Genomic DNA, 10,570 nt, shown 5'->3' on the forward strand with positions numbered 1-10,570 from the left:
TCTAACTTAACTTTCTTATAAGTGGTGTTAGATTTTGATCAACTTTGGTTTCAGTTATGGGTTGTTTAATTTTGGAACTAATCCAATTTTAGCTAGAGATTTTGTAGAAGATACATTGTGATTTTATTGCAAGAATTCTTAGATGGTAAGTTCATCAAGCAAAATAAAGCTAAATAATTTATATGGTAAAAATTTTGAGATGTGACTTGAAGATGGAGGATATATTAATAGATTGATATTTATGGGATGTTGTTAACAAGAATGTTCTTAAGCCTATATATCCTATTTTTGCTGCTCAATGTGATGAACATTGACTAAAAAACCAAGGGTCTAATTAGATTGTTCTTGAAAGATTCTATTTTAATCAATCCCCATGAAGAGACCTTTTTAAAGAAACCTTTCCAAAGAAACCATGGAAGAAACTTGGTGAGATGTATCATGCTAATCTTTAGTGAATAATATTTTTTGGGAAAGAAATCATATTCCTTGAGAATATAAGAACGTGTATGAGTCATAGATCATCCAAAAGAATTCAATATTTTAGTGGCTAAATTGACATTAGTTGATGTTAAAATAGATGATGAGGAGAAATATTGAATTTCACTTTGTTCTTTGCTTGATTTATTAGATTCTATTGTTATATCGGAGATTAATGGGGTGAGTTATTTACTTTTGGGAAAAATGAGAAGGAAGCTATGCATTAGTGCCAAGGAGTCCCTAAATGTTCATGGAAGACTTTAGGAAAAAGGAAAGAAGGGGTTATGTGCACCAAGATGGTGAAAAAAAGAGGATCAAAAGTGGCCAGTTTTTTTCAAAATCAGCTAAACCTAAACTTGAAGGAGTACATTCAAATTTTGAAGATACAAAAGGAGGAAGAGTTGTACTATAATTCTAGTTTGTAAACTACTAAAGTTTTTCAAAAATAGATAAGATTAAGAGGATCAAATATTTTGCACAAAAAAAAGTGTTCTAGTTTTTTTTAATAAAATATAACATAGCATATGGTGCGCACCCCTCAATTTTATTAGTTGCATTTAATATTTTGAAAAACACATTGATAGAGTTATAGTTAAGAGTGAGTTCTCAAAGTTGTATATTTTTTTAAAAAAAATTTATAGAGATTTTTATTAGTTATTTTTTAAAAATGGATGCATCCTAAAAATCACATCATTGAGCATACACATCATATAACTTGTACTAAAATAATTTTGAAAATGATATTTTTTTCCATGTGTAATGAAAGAAGTGTAGAACGATATCATATAAAAAAAATTCAAATTTTGACAAGTAGGTCAAAAGTTATAAAGAAAAACGAACACATATGTCTCTCAAAAATGTAGAAACATTAGTTAAATAAATTAATAATAAATATGTTTTTGATTAAGGGTAAACAGGTTTTTGATTAATAATAAATATGTTTTTTTTTTTTGATAAAAGTGGATGGAACCACTAAAATTATATTAAATATTGAGTTTTTACAGGTGTCTAGTTCAAAGAGCACTGAAGGGAAAGAACCAGTAAGAAAACCCTTCAGTATTGCTCAAGAGAACATAATCATATCTACTCATTACAAAAGCCCATAGGCATCCCAAATAAACCCCCCAGATATATAGCCAACCGCATTAGATATAAAGGAAGTTGTGAAATCCAGTATAGAAGAGAACATCCCAAAATGGAGCCAATGATGTCCAACCATAACTAGTGCCATCAACCCATAGTCATCTTGTCTACACAACACATGAATCCAAGGCTCTGAAAAGAACAAAACTCAAAGGCAGCAGAGAACCAAGAATAAGTGATCCTGCCAACACAAAAATGGTGAGCAAACATATGCCAATCCAGATAAAAAGCAGAGAAGGGTGATGAAGACCCTCAAGAAGCAGGATAAGACTGACCCATAAGATAATCCAAAGCAAAAACCAAAGAAATATGTTAATATAGGTTAAATTTTAAAAAAACATTATAGTAAGAAAGCTAAGATGTGTGACTTTTTGGTGGTAATTTTATTAAATGTCATTATATAATGTGTAAACCTAATGATGGAAGTTGAGAAATGTTGGTGTAAATTATGTCTTGTAATTAAGATTACTTAAGTTGACTTAGGGTAATGCATTTCATACTAGTTTGGATATGAGACAATTAACGAAGCGTGCACATAGGGATGATGCATGTAGGAGCAATTCCACCTTTTGTGGTCTTATCTTGTTGTTACATTCCACCTTTGGTGGGTGATCCACCTCTTGTGAAATATTTTATAATTTCTCCTACTTACCATTGCCTACCCTTGTTTTTCATCGAGCCATATGTCATGATTGTGTTCTCACATATCCATATGGGCTTTCCTTTATAAGAAAGATCATCTACATTGTATGTAATTTTTGATGCTCTAGTTGATTGTATTTTGTATCTTGATTTGAATACAATTTATTCTTATCAAATCTATTGTCTCTATTTTGTGCTATTCATTGTGCTCTAGATCTTGGCTATATTTGACAAATTCTTATAAGAAATGAGGATTAATGTCAAAAACATGCCAAATGGATCATGCAAATAAACAACCAAAGTCTTTGGGCTCATTATCCAAACCTATTTACAAAGAAAAAAGAATGAAATTTTTTTAACACAAAATGTGAGCTTGGGTTTTATGAAACACAAAATGCGCTTGTGTTTTTGTGTTTCATAAAATGTGCTCATGTTTTGTGAAACACAAAATGAAAGTGTATTTCATCTTCCATATAACAAGAGGGCATTTTTTGACATGATACTTCGCATATCAAGTTTCTCATAATTAAGAGGTTGATAGACATCATGTAGTCATATTAAGGCTTTGTCCTTAGTTCCAAAGTAAACTACCAAAATTATTAACTTGCAACATTAAATTATGTTTGGTGTCTTATGGTTCTAGTACAACTATGTAAAGCCATCATATCCAAGTACCAAGCAACCAAACAAAACAACAACAATGATTATTTAAATTCTAAAAATTGCATGAACACTTCTTAGTTCAAATATTTTGAAAGGATTTAGATCCTAGAGGAATCAAACATCAAATCAATGTATTGTTCACACTAGGTTAAATTCATCTCAAGGGCCTCCCAAATTCTAATAGGCATCACTCACCATATATCAACAAATGTGTATTGCAACTATACAATGGGACAAAAGAACAACTCACCAAAACTCCCAATATTATCTAAGGAGACAAATCCTTACCTTTAATCACTAAGATCTCCCAAGACTTAAACCAAACATAAACATTATCATTGAAGTCCAAGAAATATTGTTAGAAATTTATGAGGTTATGGAGGGTCCCCATAGGCCACATCCAACACCACTATTCACAACCAATCTACCATAAACCCAATTCCATAATGAAAGGGTTCACATAACTTAGCTTAACACACATCTTTTATGTACTATCAACAACCATGAAAAACAACACTTACACAAACCATATGTGAACAATGCTTGAAGATGGATGTAGAGTTTCACATAAATTTTGGCAAAATAAATATTCCTTAGACATGACATTTAAGATAAAGAGATATAAACTTCACGAAACATTCATTGTATGTTTGAAATGATAAAATAAAATAGGACAACAAAGATAAAAGTAAATTAAAGACTCAAATAAAATTTAAAAAAACTTTATAAACATAATTTTTAAAGTTAATTGATATTCATATTTAATGAATAGTTTTTAGATTGAGAGAATAAGCAAAGATTGTAAAACAAATTGTGATCAAAGCTTATAACAACCTTCACAAGATGACTAGAAGACAACCAAGTTGAGACTTTCATATATACTTTTACTAGAACGAGGCCCAATTTGTGTCTTTTTGGTCTGTAAGGAAATGCACCACAAACATAATAACGAATATTATGGCAGTCATATTATTGCATATATTTTGAGAATTTTACACCTTGTGTAGAAATTGTTAAAAATCTTATTCATATTAGGGAGTAAATTATAAATGAGGAATTTTCTATCCTCGCGTTCCCACTAATGATATTTTTTTCATTCATGGTAAGTTTTCGATGATGAGAAATAAAAAGGCAAGATGTAAGTGACAAACTCGGCTTTGTGTATCTCCACGCGTGCCTAAGTCGAACTCCATGATGCGTCTTTTGAATCTGTTGGTCTTCTTATTCTAGACCTTTTTATGAAGACTTTTGATTGATTCATTTAAAAGTAAAAACAATAAAATTCTTCATTGTATGAACACAATTTATGGCAAGTATTTTTCAAAAATTTGTATTGTGTCATCTATCAAGAATAAATTAATATAGATAAATAATTATAAGTATATATTTATATAATCTTAGTTTCTTCAATTTGAAATATAAAAGCTTAATTATAATTGAAGAAATTTGAGTTTAATTGATAATGATAGTATATTTTTAAATGTGAGCTTCATATTTCAAAAAGATTTGATGATTTCAAAGATTTCTAGAATAGAATAACTTGTGATGATGATGATAGTTATATATTTCTATTATTTAGAAAGGTTCAAATCTCAAAAGGATTGGGTGACTTCTTAAGAGAGCTTAAGTATAACTTGTATTCATTAATAAAAGATAAGTCAACTTTTCTAGAATTAATGGATATTTCTCAATATATTGTATTTACAAAATAAAATATTATTCAAACTATATAAACATATTTTAAGATTAAAAGAGAGAAGAATGTGAAAAATTAAAAAGGTTATTTTATATATGTCTAGAATAGCTCTTTTTATGCATCATGTCTACAAATTTTGATCAATAAAAATAAGGCAATCTTGGATGTGTTCTCTCCGGCATAGTCTTAAGTAGAGCTCAGAAAGGGTTTGAAAGCTGGAGGATGCGTAACTTTCTCAGCTGCTATTGATAGTGCTGGTGGATAAGCTGCTCCTACATCTCATGGCGGGTGGGAGGGCCCCTACTATTCTAAGGGTAGTTAGCGGGGGTGTGCCCATGACCCCCAATTAAGGGTGGGTGAGAGTCTATAGTAGGTTGGGTGGAACTATAATTCCCAAGGATATAGTTGGGGGCACTAGGTTCCTATTAGGTAACTATTTGACACTTTCTAGAAAGAAATAAAACATAAAATATTTTATTTTTTTTATCAATCAGTGGTTGAAGTTGTAAATATTAAAATATCAGAAAATACGTAATAAAGAGTTTTTATAAAGATTAAACCAGACAGAAGATAAAATATTTTTCCCTCGATTAACTCTATTTATTAATAAAAATTTAAAATATACCATAATTTTGAGTTAATAATAAATTCAAGAAAAGTTAAATTCATCTTGTTCTCCATTGTCATATATAGCTAACCAAACATCGAACTGCTCCACCAAATCACTTGATAATATTCAAGATTGTGATTTACAATTAGTGTTCTGAGAAGCCTTTGCCATTGTTGATGTTTATTTAGCAGGCCTCAACAAGTGTAAGTATATGATCATCCCATTTGAATGCAGATATCACATACAAGCTCTGATGATTCCTAATTATTACAGAGAGAAGATAAAATTATGATATTCTATTTATTAGTATTATGGAATTCTTGTTATTGCAGAAAGAAGAGATAGAAGAGAACAGATTAAGAATAGGATTTTATATCTTGTTAGTGTTGATGGTAGTTATGGTGAAGGTGAAGGGAGATCCAACATGTAGTGCGGCTGGGAACTTTCTTTGCAACAGCGGGCGGTGTTGTAGCATATCTTAGCAGGTACAACTAATCTGATGTAAGAAACCAGAAAATTCAGAATTGTGAACTGCGGGCTTTTTATCTAAGCTTGAGTAAATTCTACAAAGTTTGTTTAGTGAATGACTAGACAGGTATCTTAAGGAAACAAAGCATGGTACGACATGTGAGAAGTTGGAGGATGCACAAGAAAAACTAGGCATGTTCTTGGAGTGTATGTCTTTCTATTAGATTTAAGTTGGAAAACATTTGCAGATAACAGCAGCAATTATACAAGAAAATTTACAAATAAAGTTTCCCCATGTAAACTGTACTATTCTTCCAAGGGAAAGTCAACCTTCAGAACATATAATTCTGCTAACAGCTATATGAAAGTTTGGCATAGAATGATGGTGGTGCACTGGTGCAGAAGCACACAAGATGGATAAGCGATCTTCTTCAGTTTGGTTTTGGCATCTTTCTTTTTCAGTTTTTCAGCTTACCATTGATATCATCTGCTTTTGTGGCATAATGGGGTTAGTAGCTCATATTGCGAATGGGGATGAGTTCAAAAATGAAATCTTGGCATCACTTCAACTCTATCAGGAATCATTAAACCGAGTCAAGATGTTTTTTCGCCACATATTGGGTTAAGGTCCAAACAAAAGGGCAATAGAATTATGTTTTGGGGGAAGTTTTCAATGCATATTCCATCGAGTTGAAAATATGAGATCTGGAAAGCCAACGGTCACAGTTTAATAAAAAGCGAAAATGGGAGTTTTGAAACAGAGTTTGGATATCCATCAAAGCATAACGGCTAAGAGGATTCTTGTCAGATATGATAATCGCAGTTACCCTGGTAGACATGTGCGCAAAATGTGGAAGCAAATACAGGCCATGTGATCCATTTGACAGAATGCTTCATTCGAAATGTAGTTTCATGGACACGTATGAGAAATATGGAAACATCGACGTGACATGTGAACTGATTGAATGATTGTCTCATTGAAATGAATTTCAATGAATGCAGAATATGAACGGCCAAAATGGACTTGTTGAAAGGGCTTAGAAACTGTCGCTGGTAGGTATGCAAGTTGATTCATTGCCCAAACATAATGTGGCTGAAAATTGATTGCAGATTACTGTTAGCCAAGGAAAGGCGAAGGGGTAATGTGGAGAATAAAGTAAAGTCGACCGAATAAGCAAAATTGAAAGGTCAAGAAGCTACACAGCCAGCAGAGTAAGGATAGAGGCATTGGAAGAAATAAAGAGTTTCAAAGGAAGAAGAAAAAACACCATCTAACCATATGAAACGGCTTTGAATTACCAAGATATAGAAATGCACTATAAGTCAGAATAGAGAGACGATGTGGAGGTGTGTGGCCAATAGGAGTGGCATCGGCCCAAGTGGTGTGGGGCTGTGCAGCACATGAAAGGGGAATAGTACGTAGCAAGGGAGAAAGCAGAGATAAGGGGTCATTAAAACAAAAATAGTTGAGACCTGCGCTGAGGAGATGAAAAGAGTGCGTAGAGAATAAGAATATTGAGCAGAGGGTGTTTGTCTGTGCAGATTGAGAAGAGCCTATTGAGAGAGGCCAATGTTGTCCAATTGTATATAGAACGATTTGCATATTGAGATGCATTTGATGAATAAAGTAAAAATTGTGTTGAGTTTATTTGTAACAGCGAGACTATGTTTGTATTTTGAAATTTGAATGTGTAAGACGAGGAGTTGTCTTGCATCATGCACCAACATAAAATCATGTTGCCGATAACACTGCAGCAGTTATCTCAAATACCGCAAAGATTCATCAGGTACATCTATATTATATGACTGAGAGGCCCCAGCAAAGGGCATCATATCTCCTCTTTATTAAACCAAAAAGAGAAGAAATGGGTGTTTCTTCCAGTCATGAGAAAGGAGGAAATAATGAGGGAAACCAATCGTCTGAGAAAAAAATTGGGTCTAAGAGAAAATGAAATACTAAAACTCAAATAGAGAAAGCCGTGGCTTCCTCTTGGAAAAATAACCGTGGAGAAGATATTAAAAAAACCTTTCCGGTCAAGAGGAACAAAATACTAGAACTAATAGAATAAATCTATGGAAGTTACAAACAGGCCAGCTATCAAAACAATTTACCAGCAAATTGATCACTACAAAGGCATCTTGAGAAATAATAAGCCGAGCCTACAGTTATATTTGAAGAATCAATGCAAATAAAGTAGGCAAGCAAGTCCATTTGTAATAGTTTAGTTTGGGCGTGTTAAAGGGAAAACAGTATCAAAAATTGCTAGGGAACTTGCAAGGTAGCTCAATTTAAATAGGACCTCCAAGGGAAGCCTAGGGAAAACAGGGACTGGATTCATTATTAGAAACAGCAATGTTAAAATGATTATTGCCTCATGAATGTTCATATCATAGAGCACTAACACAGGCAAAAGCCTCCTTCAATGGAAGATCTCAAATTATCATCTCTGCTTGCTAAAGTTGCAATCCCGAGTTTTGAAAACTAAACAGTGTTCTTAGAAAAACCTAGGGAGATTGCATAAAAGTTTCAGTTCATCAGCTTCTCACATTGATAGCATGACACCAGCAAACCACCTTAGCAGCTCCAGGGTAAATCAGATTTCATTCTCCAATTATCCAACAAGATTTCAGAGCCATGGGTTTGCAAGTTGGCTACAAAATCTAAGCAAACTGTAGCACCTATTTCTAAGTGCAGTGGACATCTCTCCAAAGGAAACATCCAGCGAGTGGGGTCAATTTAATTATGTAAACCTTGAGTTCTATAAAGCCCTATTTATGATATAATAAGATTTTACATAATAGAAGGGCATTCAATGGAATAGAGTTGCCCTATTTGAGAAGGCTTATTTAACAGAGTAGTAAAAATAAAAATCAAACTAGTAAGTACTGGCTCATTTAACAAAAGAAAAATCTATTTAAATTTATAAAGGACAGAATAATAACAGGTTCTACAAAATAGCTAAATAGCTAAATTTTAAAAAAGAAGTCGTCTGGACTCATGAGACATACCTGATCGATCACAACCAGCTCACTGTCAAGTCCTTTTAGCCATCGCACGTTGGGACTGTAAATCAAAACAAGGAACATTTTATTCAAACAAATGAGAGACAGGGGATGGGAAAAAGAAAAACCTACAAAATTATGACTGACCAACATTTAAAGAAAGCAGGGAAACTATGTCTTACTACATGAAAGGAAAATGTTTAGCAAATTGAGAAAGAGAGGATAGAGCTAACAAACTTTAACACACCTCAGTTTCTAAATCTTTCAAAGAGACAAATAATTCCGTAAGCACCTTCTGTCCAATGACCCAACACTCCAATGCAAATGCAAAGCTCAGTCCCACTGCCACAAATCCTCTCTCCCTCTCTTGCCTTGATTTTACAGAGCATGGCTTCAAATGTATGAATCTCTACCTCACTTGCCCTGATTTTACAGAGCATGGCTTCAAATGTATGAATCTCAGTCCCACTACCACTCCCTACCACAAATCCTCTTACCCTCTCTTGCCCTGATTTTATAGACCATGACTTCAAATGCATGAATCTCCAACGGCTAGTCCAGCTGGCCTTAGGCTCCAACGTTCAAGCATCAATCTCCCAACGGCTAGGCTCCAATGTTCCAACGGCAAGCTCTTCCAACGATCAAGCCGTTTCTACAAAATTTATTAAAGCTGTGTTTGTGTAAACAAAAATCGAGCTCTCCCTGAAGAAAGCATCTAGGCTGGCATTAGGCTCCAACGCTCCGCTCTCAATTCTAATCATTGTGTTTTTTTGGTTGCTGGGTGTGATTTTTGGTGACATGCTTGAACAATTTTTTTATTTTTTATTTTGATAATCTAGTTACAAGTGAGTTGGAAGAATTAAGATTTAGTTTTAATGGCATGTTTGAACCCAAAAAAAAATTATAAAATTCAGTGATAAGTGATTTATTTGTCAAGGTGACTACATATAGAAATTAATAGCATGGCATTGACTCCTCTTCCATTAGTATTATTTTTAACATCTATTGTTTCTTTTGACTATCTTACAACAAGCGTCATATAGTGGCATTACTTATAATAAAAATATTTGTTCTAATTTTTAATTATTATAATTTTGAATTGTAAGAAAAATATTTATTTTAATTTTTAATTATTGAATCATTGTTTTTAATTAATAAAGCAGTGAGAACAAGGGTACTGACCCTTTACATAGCATAACTATTCACGAAACCACAGAGCAGAAACAACACTATAACGACATTAACAACAACTAACAAAAAAAAGAGACCAAGTCTTTAGAAATCAAAAACAACAATAAAAAACACAAAAACAAGCTACAGGGGTGCCTTGCGCACCCCAGTGGCATCCATGGCACTGTTCCATTCATTGGACAAGAACTTGTAAAGGTCCCTAGCCTCTTACTTATCCTCCTCTGTGTCTGCAGTACATTCCCTAAGCAGAGAGAGGGTGAGTGTCGAGCTATGTAACACCTGCAAATGAAATTTGTTAAGGCCTACCATTTGGGCAACCCAGGCATCCATCTTGCTCTTGAGTCGGTTGACATCGTCCATGATAGCTTGCAATTCAAGCACAGAGCCCAGGTTTTCAATCCTTTGTGTGATGTCCAACATGTCCGTGAGCAACTTTTCCATTTTTTGTAGAGTAGGGACACCTTGGGGGTTCACAACAGCCATGTCATCTGTAGTCTTTTCCATCTCCTTGGGCACAACTTCAGCAGGGGGGTTGCCAATGTCATTACCCAGGCCCATTAGGGGGAGAGATTGCATCACCTGTTCTGCCATCTTTAAATCCAAGTCCAAGTTACCAGAGTCCAGGGCTTTGTTATTAGAAATTTCCTCACCCATGACACCCTCAATGCCCATGTTCA

The 10,570-nt window shown here is 33.8% G+C and overlaps 1 long non-coding RNA gene across 1 annotated transcript; it reads right to left on the reverse strand.

The window, feature by feature from the left end:
• Window positions 1–1,427: 1,427 nt before the first annotated feature.
• On the reverse strand, window positions 1,428–9,375 carry LOC131856165 (uncharacterized). Its single transcript, XR_009358313.1, has 3 exons — window positions 8,950–9,375; window positions 8,709–8,763; window positions 1,428–1,801 (listed from the first exon to the last, which is right to left on the reverse strand). It is a non-coding gene; the product is annotated as an uncharacterized LOC131856165 (long non-coding RNA).
• Between the last annotated feature and the right edge of the window lie 1,195 nt (window positions 9,376–10,570).

The sequence above is a fragment of the Cryptomeria japonica genome, chromosome 6, assembly GCF_030272615.1.
Source record: "Cryptomeria japonica chromosome 6, Sugi_1.0, whole genome shotgun sequence".
Taxonomy (NCBI): domain Eukaryota; kingdom Viridiplantae; phylum Streptophyta; class Pinopsida; order Cupressales; family Cupressaceae; genus Cryptomeria; species Cryptomeria japonica.